The 14,091-nt window shown below is 45.8% G+C and overlaps 1 protein-coding gene and 1 pseudogene across 1 annotated transcript in view; one reads left to right on the top strand and one right to left on the bottom strand.

Annotated features, from left to right (window-relative positions):
• The window catches only part of TIA1 (TIA1 cytotoxic granule associated RNA binding protein), a 222,085-nt gene that overhangs the window by 186,676 nt on the left and 21,318 nt on the right, over positions 1-14,091 (bottom strand). The gene's annotated exons all lie outside the window — the stretch shown is intronic.
• LOC127046101 (uncharacterized) lies at positions 3,843-3,970 on the top strand (annotated as a pseudogene).

Here is a 14,091-nt window from a genome sequence, read left to right as displayed (position 1 = left end):
AGTGCACCAGTGCCCAAATGCACCCTCAAGTTTAAAAACCAGAAAACATATGAAAGATTATTTTTCATCTCTGAATTTGGGGATGCTGACTCAGTTTTGGAGTCTGGGAGCTGGGAATACCCCTTCAAAACTCTGAAGAGCAAGCCACTCAACATGTGAGCTGTCATGAGTTTTTGCACAGGATTATGCAAAAGTCTGCAACTATTCTGCAGTTTCAGGACTTCGCGTCAAGCAATTTCAAATTTGCTATCAAGTTTGAAAATCTGCTGGGGTCTCTGCAAGAACTGTATTTTCGCTTCAAGGGAAAAAACAAGCAGACAACCCACCCCCCACCCACAAATTATAAGAATGGAACCACATTAATAAACAACAGATTTTTCTTGGTAAGTGAACATAGCTGCAATCAGTTGTGTGCCAGGAGTCTGTTCTCCTCTGTTTTAACGTATAAATTCAAAGGTACATCGATGAGGAGTTACACACACCCTGCCAAGTTCTGAGCTCACTTACATTGGTGCAAATCCTGATCGATTCATATCAGTCAATGGATTCACATTGGTATAACTGAGATCAGAATCTGGATCATGAAGAGCAGAGCGATTCCCCTCTCCCTGTAGCTTTAGAGATATTATATATATTATATGAGAGTGCCAAATTCTGCTCCTATTTAGAATGAAGTAAATCCAGGGTAGCCAAGGAAGCCACTCCAGATTCACACAGTTGTAACAAAGAACAGAATTTGGCCCAGTATTGAAAATGACTCTGAACACTTCTCTACAGAAGAAGCAGCAGGATACCGAGTTGTGAAGTTAACTCTGTGGTGGAAGCAATTATTTTTAGGTTACTACATTCGCTGCAGTTGGAAAAAGATGGAGTTGGATCAGATCTGGCAAGCTCACCACACACTCGGTGTGCAGGGCAGGGCTCTGTTTTCTTTGTTACACCACTGTATTCACCCAGCCCTGGGTAAACACTTTGCTAGAACCTTTGGAAAGAACTCATCATTATTCCTCTAGTGTATTGCATTTGCCACGCCATCAAAACTGGCTTTACAGACTTTTCCATGCTCAAGAGCTTAAGCTTACCATTTCATAGAGGGCTTTACATTTTCATGGCTCCAAGCAAGGCATAGGAAGCACACTAGGCCAGACCTCAGCTGGTTGAAGTCTGTCTAGTTCTGGACCTTTATCAGGCAAAATCATCAGAAAATGTCAGCTTCCAGCTTTTTTTGCCAATAAGGTCATTTCTCATCTCAGCTCAGGCAATGCACAGGAGTTAAGCAGATATTATTAGTGCATAGGACCCCATCGGAAATTAACAGCACAGTTCTTAAATACCAACTTACAACAAATCAATGGAAATGCCCAGCCCCATTACAAGAGATTTCTCTCCTTCGAAATATTTCTTGCCTCGAACAGGCCAGATCCATATTACTGAGGACTCAAAGGTGACTTAAAACAACTTTAAAGGCCCAGCTGGCAATTTCCTCCTGCATCGGAGAATTATGGGATGGTGCAAAGCTGGATCTATACCATCCACTGCTTGTGCCCACCCAGTGTAGGGGCATGGTCAGAGTCCACCACACAATGCTTTCCAAGTCACCCACGAGACTCTGTTAGCCAGCAGTGAGAGCTTAGCGCAGGTCTGCTCCAGAGTCTGCTAAGAGTTGCACCATCCCACCGAATGAGGGGTGGAAAAGTGGCATGTTGCCAGGAATAAACCACTAGAGAGGCATTTAACAAGTGGCTGGGGCCAAAAGGACAACAAATTTTTGCTTGGAGCAAATCCCAGTTTCTCTTCTGGCTTTGCATTTTCCCACTCTACATGGGTTTCCTACTCTACTTATAGTGTGCTCACCGCTTTTCGGTCACCTTTCCTTTCAGTTTTGAATCCCATTAGTGCTCAGCTCCATTCAGGTTTTTTCTGTCACAGAACCTGGCGATATTTAATGTTTTACCCAGATACCCTTAACTGCTGATGCTTGGGGTTATTAATGCAAGAGGCTGGCAAGTGCTTATTAAAAAGCAGGCGCAGCTGCCAAGGAATAAAGGGGCATTTTCCAATGTTTGCAGCCCCAGAAATGCATGGATCTCTTTCCCAGGAGTGAGCAGGGGAAGGCAGGTCAATATTTGCTGCAGGTACTGGGATCACGCAGGCACACATGAAGAATTGGGAGAGGGATCTCCGGTTTGTGGAACGGGCACGTAGATGTAGTTGAAGCTCTCACTCAAGGCAAGTATCAGAGGGGTAGCTGTGTTAGTCTGGATCTGTAAAAGCAGCAAAGAGTCCTGTGGCACCTTATAGACTAACAGACGTTTTGGAGCATGAGCTTTCGTGGGTGAATACCCACTTCGTCGGATGCATGACGAAGTGGGTATGAGTGATGCATTCACTCAAGGTAGGGGACTACGTTATGCTAGTGTCAGAGCAGAATGCCATTGAGGAAACAGTTCTGTGGGGTGACAAGTTGCCCTGTGACCAGATACTTTGCTTACCATGGCCATTCTTTAAAACAAAAGGTTGGCTGTTCCATGGGGTATATAGGCACCAGTTTAGGAAAGCACCAACTTTAAGCATGGGCCTAAATCCCATTGAGGAGATGGCACTTACGCTGAAAAAGCCCTTCATTTTGCAAGTACAGGCATCCTCTGTAAAGTTGCCAGTGGCAGTGCCAATCATCCAGCCACCATGCAGCCCTCTGTATTCCATACATCCAGGGCCAGTTCTGATCTCACATACCCTGCTGTGCCTCCCTTAGGTCAGATTCTGCTCACAGCTGCACCCATCTCAATCCAGAGTGACCTCACTGACTTCGAGAGAGTTACTCCCAGATTACTCCAGCGTAACTGACATCAGAACGTGGCCCTGCCGGCACACCCCATTTACACTGCTGTAGGTGAAGAGAGTTGGGCCTGTTCTCTTGGGAGTCCCATTTGAAATGAAGCAAGACCAGATTTTGGGCCCATTAAGTTGGTACAAAGGCAAGACAGGATCAGAACTCCAGATCTAAACCACCTCCAACTTCTGGAGTGGAGGAAGCAGCAAAGTTGCAGAGCTGGCAAAGAAGAGAGCTCAGATGGGGTCCAGATAGCCCAAGCTGTGGCAAATTCCCACAGGTTGCTGCCAGCCAGAGCACTGGACGAGACTGGATGGGAATCTCTAAGCAGCTCAGGTGTTGTGCATTTACTCTGCATACGGTGTATTTATAGAATGATGACAGATGGCTGCAGGTTGGCATTGCCCTCTTCCCTTACAGAATGCGGCCGCACTGCAGAGTGTGTGCTTCAGAGCGATCCTTCCTCAGATTACGCTCCGTGGTGCTGAGAGATCACCAGGAAAGCACCAAATCTGAAAACGGGGGTTCTTTCCATCCGCTCACGAAAGGCAACACAGGAACCCAACTGCTGCACTGCTTGTGCTCATTTGAATGCAAGTACCTGGGGCCTAACCACTTCCCTCTGAAAGTGGTTTCATCCAGACATTCAGCTACAACAGATAACAAATTTCTGCCAAATGTAAGGTTGGGGTAATTGGAGAGGGGCATGTTTGAGGTTCAGTTTTTAGTTCAGCTCAGAGACCAGGGGACAGATCTTCAGGTGGTATAAATCGGCATGTCCCTGTTGGCTGGGCTGCAGCTCTGGGCATCCGGCCTCATATTTAAACACAAAAATGAGCAGCCGTTGGAATTAGAAGTGGACTAGATCCTAACAGCCCCCATCCATCTTTCTCTCAGACAGTGCAAGATTGCACCTTTGGGTAAAGAGCAAGAGATGACAACTAACAATATGCAGGAATGGCCTGGGCAGAGTTGGATCCCAAATAATCATGTTTCCTCTACACAAAGAAAAATTTCCTTTATTTAAGGACTGTATATTAAATTGATTTTTGAAACAGGGGGCTGGAATTGGAGCTTGCTTGTCCACCCCATGCATTGACCTGGTATTGCAGTGTCTCTGGGAATGATGCACCTCCTTTTGGGGAGAATCTTCTGGTTAGAAAAACAAAAAAGAGTTTCACTGTAAAGATGCTGGTTTGGTAATGATTATTAACATGATCCAACCAGCATGATGTATATAGCTGGCTTGGACTAGTTTCTGGAAGGAACGTGGTAAGTGGTGAGTGCCACTAAGAAACTCAAACTATTTAAAGAGATATTACTCTATTCATATATACTACCACCCTAAATTGTGTATGTCCTTGTGTCTAGTCTTGCATGTCTTAGCAGTGGGGTTTCCAAGTGCTTGACATTCTGCTCTATGACCTGGCAGATCTTACTGTCAAGAACATGTTGAGTTCAGTTTGCATTCTCCTTTGCTCCGTTTCATCCCCTAGCTTCTAGTTATACTCACTCGAACCACTCTAAAACAATCCCTCTAACGCCATTCTTGGTCTTAACTTAAGCACTTTGCTGGAGCAGGGTCTTACTAGTTTGGATTAGTCTCCTCAACCCAGCTCTAGGGCAAGGAGTGCTTAGAGAACCCTGATGTCATGTCTTGTGTTCCTAAAAGCTCATGATTCAGGGGTTCAGCTGGCCACTGGCAGGGGTCAGGAAAGTATCCCCCCCTCCAATATATTCTGTTTTTGTTCCCCACCTCCTTCCTCTGAAGCATCAGGGATGGCCGCAACTGGAGATGTGACACTGGATGGGGTGGGCCAGAGCTCTGTGGTGGTACTGAGCATCCTTTCTCTGAGGTGCTTGGCTGGCTGGTTCTTGCTCACATCTCAGGGTCTAACTGATCACCATGTGTGGGGTTGGGAAAGAATTGTCCCCCAGGCAGTGACCTTGGTGTTTTTTTTTTTGTTTTTTTTTGTTTTTTTTTAAACCTCTCTCTGCTGGGTGGGAGTCACTCGCCAGGATTCACAATCACTTCCTTGCCATTGCAGAGTCCTCGAGCGCTGGAGCACCTCAGTCTGTCCTACTCTCTACCTGTGGCACATAATTCTCTGGTCTCCTGTGGGCTGTAATAATTTGGTCTCATTGCAGATGTTGGGTTAGTAAATGGGTGCTGGGTGGCTTCGATGGCATGTGACAGACAAGAGGTCAGAATAGATGATCTAGTGGTCCCTTCTGGACTTAAACTCTATGACTCCAAGACTGCAAAGCATTGTTTGATCTCCAAGAGCTTATTCTGCTCTGCCTTCACCAGCATTTTTCCAAATTAGCTGAATTACGGTGATGTAAATTAGAAGAATCTGACCTCTAATCTCCAGTTTGATTAGTAGCCTGGGTCATTCCTGCCCAGAAGTAGAGAGAGTCGGAAAATGTCGATGGGGCTGCTTTCCATTGGAAAATGAAGTTTTGTTCAAATGTAACCCTTTCAGGGGAACACGTCAGCTTAGATGGAAATTAACTGTTTAATCAAGGTAAAAACAAATTATTCCAACTTATAATAATTATCATGTTCCATATATAAAATATGTTGAATATTTGCTATTATAATAGTTTTACCCTATCAAAAAGCTTCAGAGTCAAAACATTTTGAAATTCCCATTCTGCTATGTTTCCAACTTCTGATTATTTTTCCCCACACACACAATTTGGAACAAAAACAAAATTTCAAAATGTCAGAATCTCCCCACAGGGTTGCTATTCTGTTTTCCGACCAGCTCTACCCAGAAGTTGTTACTAGCAAATGATTGTGCTGGATACATAGCAAGCAGGAACATGGGCGTCGAGGGAACTTCTATTCTGTCTGTTTTGGTGCCGAGTTAGTTTAGGCGCCTACAAGGTTTTGTGGATAGCAATGGAGCCTAAAAATGGGACTTAGGTGCCTTCATCTGGGGGTAAGTACTTTTGTGGATCCAGATCTAAGTGCCTTCATGGGAACTTTTCCAAACCAAACCAAACATCATTGATTTGTTTTCATTTGGGCAAGTAGCTTATGCAGCTGGGGATTTTACAGGCGAAATGAGATCTTTCATAGATTGATGGAACAGTACCGAATGTGTCTGACTAATAGACAGCGCTAGTGCCCTAGAAAACTATACAGAGGCTAGGAGAATTTAACAGAAAGACTTCCCAAGATCTCAGACAGCACATGGGCTCAATCTCACAGCTGTAATTCAAGCCAGATACCAGTCTGCTTCAAACTTGGGAAGGGAAATTGGATATAAAACAGCCCTCTGAAACGTCACTCAAAAAAGGAGGGCAAAATATTCAGTGGACGCAAATCCACTTAACTTCATAGAGCTATGCTGACTTACCCCAGAGAAGGCCCTGACCCTAGGATGGATTCTTTAGGAACTGGCTTAACTAGAGCTCTGTGAACAACCGTTTTTTGTTTCCAGTTCACTAGCCATTCTGAAAAAACAAAAATGAAATAAAATCAAAAGTTTGCTTTGGTTCAACCCTGAACTGAAATTTCAGACTTTTCAGAGAACTAGAATGTGAGAAAAAAATTCATTTCAGGTCAAAACCAAAATGTTTTGTTTCAATTTTGGGCATTTAAAACTTTTTTAAATGAAACAAATGAAATTTTGGGCTAGATTCATAAAACTGAGGTGGCACCCCCACCACTGGTTGCAGTGACACAAACATCGCCTCCGCCTGAGATGGAGTGACCCAGGTTTGAACCTCTTCTGAAGCAGGGACTTGAGCCCAGGTTACCCCTCTCCCAGGTGAATGTCCTCGCACTACCTGCTCTGTTTTGTGATCTTAGCTCCATTTAAAAAACAAAAACCCATTTGCCAAAAATCAACATGAATTCTTGAAATGTTTCAGACGACCAGAATTTACATGTTTCAGCAAAAAAAGTTTTGGCCAAAAAATATCGCTGGGCTCAGGTCTCAGCTTTGGATGAGCCAAAGTCATGGCCAGGAGCGTCAAGAGGGAGCAGGACTCTCTTCTTCCTTGTAACTATCACTCCCGAAGGCCAATGTTAGACCATGTTCTGCTCTTAGTTACACAAGTGCCACCCAAGTTCCACTTGGCTTCAGTGAGCTTCTCTAGGGTGACTAGGCAAAAATGGCCCATTTATCTCTCACATCTGCTCTGTGGGACAAGTCATTTTTAAGGGAGACAGTATGGCCTAGTGGATAACGCACATGACTGAGACTAGTCCCAGCTCTCCTGCTGGGTGACTTTATCCAATTCACTGCACGTCCTCCCCCTGGTTCCTCAGTCTCCTCATGTGTAAAATAGGGATAATGATGCTGACTTCCTTCATGGAGTGCTTTGAGATCTACCAATGAAAAAGGCTGTGAGCTACGTATTGTTACGGTAAACAACCTCTTGTGCCATTATAGAGGGCTCCCAGCCCTCCCTCAGTCATTTCTTTGAAATCAGCTGATGTTGTTTGTTTCTAGAAGAAAAAGCCTCATCAATTCTTGTAAACCACCACTTCCTGATTGCATACCAGATGCAGGTGGGGCCTGCTCATGCAGTGTGAAAAACAACCCTTGTAAAAGGGACTCATGCATTGTAAATCCATGCTATGTGCTCCATCACTTTACCACCGGGTGGTTCTGACCCTATTTTCTTCTCTTTTAAAGTGGCATCCGCAGATAGGCTTTAATATTTCAAGAGGAAGACTGAGATGAGCACATTTCAGGAGAAGCTCTCGCATTTTTTTACACTAATAGTGCGCAGCTCTGATTCAGGTTGTCCATCTGTCGATCTCACACCACTACCCAAAAGGTGGGCCAAGATGGTTAGCAGAAAAGGAAGACAATTTGCCCGAAGCCACCACTGCAAACACAACCCCACGCCTCTTGTCTTTCCAGCCCAGTGGTCTATGCAGAGCGATTCTCCCTTTCTACCTGCCGCATAAGCGCTTGCTAATGTGTTCTCAATGACTCAACACCAAGAAGAGTTATTGGACACTGACCTAACCCAGCAGAATGCTGATCTCCCTCAAAAGCCAATTGGATCAGTGGGTACATGGGGGTGCACAGATCCGGCCTCCAGCCTTTGACCCACCTGAACGTCCAAAGCATCAGCTGCCCAGCATCACTGGTAACACTCTAGATAAAGGGTGTGAGAGGAAACTGAGGCAGAGAGGGGCAGGGACTTACCTAAGGTCATAGCAGGGCAGTGGCAGAGCTGGGACTAGATTCTATCCACAGACCCAAACAGCTGCTGATATTTGATTCATGATTCAGGTGATTCAAGACTAACTAGTTGTGCCCCTGGGGCCTGATCCAGAGCTCTTGGAGTCTTAACTTCGATGAGCGTCGTCTCAGGCCCATGGCTAATCTATAAATTCTCATCTCCATTACCCTGATCTTCCCTCCGCATTGCTTGTTACACCCTTCAGTCTTAAATTAGGGCCCAATCCTGTACATATTTCCACACAAGTCTCCAATGACCCTTGTTTTAAGGGTCTCACCGTTCCAAGGCCCCACACAGATTTAGGGTGAAATCTGGGCCTCATTGAGGCTAATTGCCAAACTCTCCTTGACTTCATTGGGGCCAGGATTTCACCCCAGTGTCCCTCTCAGAAAGAGAGACAAACAGAAGTTGTGGAGAGTTATTGATGCAAGAAGAGGGAATCCCACAGATATTTCAGTTTTCTTGCATGAATGTCTGTATCCGTCATTTGGGGTCTAAATCACAGTGTTCCCCGTTTGAGCCTGGAGAGGTATGTTCACCTGGGCCCTGATGCAGGAAAGCATCTCTGTCCAGCACATGCTAATGTCCCATCAAAGCACTTTCTTGATCACAGGACCTGAGCAAGACTCCAGCAAGATACAAGTACAAGTGTAAGTGCCTGCAGGAGCAAGGAAGCCCATAGCTTGCAAGCTTGCCAGTGCAAACACCATCTTAGTAAGCGTTTGTGAAGCAACCATTCCAACTGCACCTTTATCTCAGACACCACACAACTCCCAAGGCCAGAGAAATACCCTCTCGAGCTGAAACTATGGGAACAGAGTATTTAGGTAGGCATGATGCGATTCCCCAGACTGGAATTTGGCCAGCGTGCTTGGGTTGTCTCAGACTCCAAGAAGTGGATCTATTTTGGGCTGAGCTCCAGCTTCGAAAAATGATTCAGCCAGTTTAAAAATAGTTTTACGTTTTAAAGCAGGCCAGGAGGCAGCCTGGGAGCCAAGTTTCGCAGCACGTAGAGGAGGAGATTGGCAGCAGATAATTGCAGTGTCATTTTGTTTGTGTTTCCGCCTGCTGGTTTGCCAACATGTGGGTTTCCTTTAGACGTGGCTGCTGCTTGCTTTCATTTCAAAAGCGGGGGAGCTTTGCTGCCACATTTGGATCTCTCGAGAGTGGGCGTAAAGTATCCTCACTGCTACAAGGCCCGCTTTGAATGCATGTCACCGAATGAAGCAGTGTCATCTCACTCGTGTAGCAGGGGAGCCGAAACTTTCCAACAATGGCTGCATTGGCAATTTATGTGTCGTATGGTGGCAGTACCTAGAAGCCCTAGCTAGGACCAGAGCCCAATCATGCCAGGTGCTGTACTGACATTACAGGAGACAGTCTCTTCCCCAAGGAGATTACAGTCTAAAAAAGACTGTAGAAGGAAGAAACAGCTACAGAGAGGGGACGTCACTTAGCCATGGTCAGTGACAGAATGGGGAATAGAACTCAACTCTCCAGTCTAGTGCTCTGTCTGCTAGACAATGCTGCCTTTCATGGCAGCTTGCTAATGCGCATGCAAATTAGGGGATCTAATCTGCAGTGCATAAACAAGCATAGCCAAGCCAATACTGAACTGACCAACGATCCGGCCCTGTTAGCTTCAAATCCAAGATGCGCCCATACATCTCATTTGCAAACAGTTTTATTCTTTCTCCACAAAAGATGAACAGAAACGGAGCTCACCAGTCTGATCCAGAATAGGCGTTCCTATGTCCTATCCGGACCTTGTCTTATTGTTTTTCCCTAGCAGCACATTTCCATTCTGCAGCTAAACTATCTTGTTGCCCATTCAACAGAACTAACCGCAATGATGTCGGTGGGAAAAAAAACCCCTTCAATTCCAGCTGTATTTTTGCATGTCTCCACAAAGCATCAGGGATTACGGTATAAACCAAGTGTTGGAAGACAAGGGTTCTTTTCAGGCCAGCTTCCCTCCAGATGTGTTGCCCACAGACAGACATTATGTTGTTTGTGAGGCAAGGGACATTCTTCAGTGGAATCAGAGTACAATGGAAGTATAGGCAGCTGATCATGTGAGATAGGCATAGTGGATCCCCAACAGTGGATCCCCAATAACTGATCCAGTAGTCGTGTGTGTGGGGATGGGGGGGGAACCAGTGTCCCTCACAACAACAAAAATGTAAAACAGTAACTTCCTGATCATAAATATTGCAAGCACATGAGGCAACCAAACTCTTTGAAGCCACATAAATGGCTAGAATTCAAAGCATAAAGCTATTCATCATGCCAACCCCATGTGAGGTAGGCAAGTGATATTGTCCCTATTTTACAGATGGGAAAACTGAGGCAGGGGCATCCAGGCCAACATTTTCTGCCATTGCAACTCAATTTAGATCCCTCAATTTTGGGGTGGTCAATATGAAATACCTTTTTTGAATCTCAAGTTGGGTCCTCAGAAAGGGAGACAATCAAAACGAATGGACCGATATGGAAGTGTGAGCTTAAATGACTTGCTCTTGGCCAAAAAGGAAAGTCAGTACCAGAAGCACTGTTAGCTCCTGGCTCCAGGTTAGTGTTTAGACCACACACCTTCTTCTCATTAGTCCACACCCCTTTGATTCTGCTGGTACCTCTGGGGAAAGAAAATTCCAAATGCCTGCAATTGATCATCAAAGTGAAGCTGCAGAGAGATCCTTTCACTAAATTAAATGGTCATGCCCTAAGCACAAACCAGAACCTGACTACATAACAGCATAACTGATCAGGAATAAACAGAGCCAATGCTGAAGTTGAATGAGTGGCCTGGGTCAGTGTTAAGAAATCCCATTGGATACAATTGACTAAAACCTCTTGCAGAAAGCTTCAGATCCTCTATAGTAAATAAAACAAAAGATTTCTTCTGCATACAACCTTTGTGCCATTCCATTAATGCCCCTGTTTAATTCTGAACACACCTGACTGAAGCCAGAGTTAATTAGCGGTATGCATGCACTCTCTCTAGATGAGAGATCAAAAGGTTTATTTTCATATGTCCATGTTCCACAATTCGCAACTCCAGCCAACTCCATTTGGAGTTGGCAGGACAAGACCATTCTCTCATTTTCACTGACGTCAGTCCCAAGTAAGTATCTAAGCCAGGGGGTTTCCTTCTATTTATTTAATCAAGAGCAAAAATGGGGTCCATCCACTGGGCATTTTGCCAGAGAGAATGAGCTAGATTTTTCAAAAGTGACTCGTGGTTTTGGGTGCTCAACTGGTGATACAGAGGCCTGCTCCGCAGAAAGTGCTGAGCATCCTCCCTCTGAAAAACAGGCCCCTTAGAGAGTCCAAGTTGAGCCCCAAAGTCACTAGTCCCTTTTGAATATCTGGGTCAAGGATCTCAGGATGTGGGCCACAATAATACTTACACTGCCAAGGTTTTAGGTTTTTTGTATTGTAGCTATTAGGAGTCACAGTCATGGACCAAGACCCCACTGTGTTAGGTGCTGGATACAGTCTCTTAAACAATGACTAGGAATATCTCTTGTCTTACTATGAGAAGCGTTCAGAGACCCAGCGCAACAGTTCACTCAATGCCAGAGGGTAAATGGCTTAATGAGTTTTCAAAGGAATGGATTCAGCATTTACACAAATGGCACCAATAGTTACGCTGGGTAGACTTCCAAGAGCTATTGGTCTCCATGATTCAAGGGATAAGCTGGTGATCAGGAACAAATCCATCTTCTCCTTTAATAAGGTATTTCACAGTTTTCTATGTTTACGTCTTCCTGTAACACATCCCATATTAGTCACTGGGTACCAGACTGGATGGAACCCTTGTCTGTTTCTCTGGTAGATCTGGTTCAGAGGTGATATTAGAGGTTCATGAACCTAGTGCAGAGCAGATGGCCATGGACACAGCTATGGGATGAGAAGAATCTATGAGAGGTCTGCAGATGGGACCAGCTTGCACTCCTAGCTCTGCGCGTGGAGAGGAACTTCCATGCATGGCTCTCCCTTCCTGGCAAAAGGAGTCTGTTAGTCCCATGTACCATCCCTCAACCTTGTCCCCGACCCGGAAGCTGTAGAGGCCTGTCTGGAGTCCAGGCTGAGTAAGGGATTGGAGACTGGTCTGGAGGAGGAATGTGAAAGCTGGTGGAGGGACGGGGGAGAGAGAGAATGGGGGCACTGACATGGAGGTTAGTCATCTGTTTCAGGCTCCCTCCACCTCTCCACTGGCACCTCGAACTCACAGTGAGCTCACTGAAAGCAGTCGCTCTTCTGCAACCCAACTATCAGTGAGTCAGAGGAAAAACAAAAACACTTCTGAAAGCATGTGGAGCAATATCTGCAACACTAAGGCAACAGTCTCATCCGACAAGCCAGAGCCAATCCTCTGTCACGGCAGTTATTGCTTAACATCCTTTGAAAGGAACAAAGCCTTGCAGGGTTTGGATATGGCCAACACCACCTTCAAGGCAGAGCTCCAAATAGTATAAATTTGCACACAGCTCCATTGAAATCCATGGAGCTCTATCGATGGACACCAGCTAAGGATCTGGCCCTTTTAAGAAGACATACATGCACAGTCATAGCTCAGAGGCGAGTTATTCTAGAGAGCAGAACATTTGGAGCTTTGAACAAGAGATTCTGCAAATCAGCTCCTGACCCTAGAAGGATAGAAAAAGCAGTTCAGCCTTCATAGCCTACGTAAGTCTTTGGTCTCTGCTGAGGCAGCTAATGGAAGGATTAATTAGTGCCACGCTACCCCAGCATTTCCAAAGTCACCAGACAACAAGGGTAGGCGTCTCCAACAGGATTTTTCCCTCGCTCAGAGCCAAAAGATCATTTTCAACTGGATCAGTCTCACTTGGCATCTCCAGTCACTCTATTCCACCTTACTCCATCCGGATCACCCTTTGTTGGTTTTTTTTCTCTTTACACAAGCAAAATATGAAGAAGCCACAGACACTGCTGTGTCTAGATAACAATTTACTAGCTATACATAACCATGCAAGGTTTAGCTATATGCATACTGCTGCCCTGGAAGATCCTCAGACAGAACACGGTGAGCACAACTATTTAAAAGGAGACTATCCAATTCCTATACAGGGCAAAATTGTTTTCTGGTACAACACACACAAATATCCATGTCAACCTCTCAGATAGCTCCATCCCCCAACAAGCTCCCTCAGAGCATGTAGGCGCTAAACTTACAATCTTCTCATAATACGCATACACCCACAGACAAGAGGGTTTCACAGCTAAATTTCTTCCAACCAGGTCATAAGGGTTGGAATCGGTGAGTTCCCCACCCCTGACTGGCTTAATGCCAGTATGCTCATTAGGCCCTGACCCACTTAGCCACACCGTCTATGTCTGCTTCCAGAATGCAGACAGCAGGGCTCAGCTTGGGGTTGATGCCGGAGCTTGTTATAGGAAGCTGTTGACTGTAGCCTTTCCCAGAGGCTACGTACTGGCCTTTCCCAGAGGCCACACACTGGAGATGCCCCTCTTATGCCATGTTAAGTGGCGGATTCCCATCTCCATTATGTCAGCGTGAAGCAGAAATCATCCCACTGAAGTCAGTGTTATACCAGTCTGTGACTGGATCTGTCTCTTGGCCTGGGCTCTGAGATTTTGTGTTGGCTTATTTTTTTTTTTAATTGCAATGTAGTTATACCCTTAGGATACCAAGTGGAGGTAAGGGTCTTACACCTACTTAGAGGGCAGAGCACCACTACGGAATGATTTACAGCAGGGGTGGGCGAACTTTTTGGTCCAAGGGCCACATTGGGGTTGAAAAACTGTATGGAGGGCCGGGTAGGGAAGACTGTGCCTCCCCAAACAGCCTGGCCCCCGTCCCCTATCTGCCCCCTCCCACTTCCTGCCCCCCTCAGAACCCCTGACCCATCCAACCCCCCCTGCTCCTTGTCCCTTAACCACCCTCTCCCGGGACCCCCGCCCCTAACCTCCCCCTGCTCCCAGTCACCTGACCCCTATCCACACCCCTGCCCCCTGACAGGCCCCCTGGGACTCCACGCCTATCCAACCCCCCCAGT

Source organism: Gopherus flavomarginatus, chromosome 2 (genome assembly GCF_025201925.1).
Source record: "Gopherus flavomarginatus isolate rGopFla2 chromosome 2, rGopFla2.mat.asm, whole genome shotgun sequence".
Lineage (NCBI taxonomy): Eukaryota > Metazoa > Chordata > Testudines > Testudinidae > Gopherus > Gopherus flavomarginatus.
The sequence above is the reverse complement of the archived record's forward strand: the minus strand, read 5'-3'. Positions and strand labels throughout refer to the sequence as shown.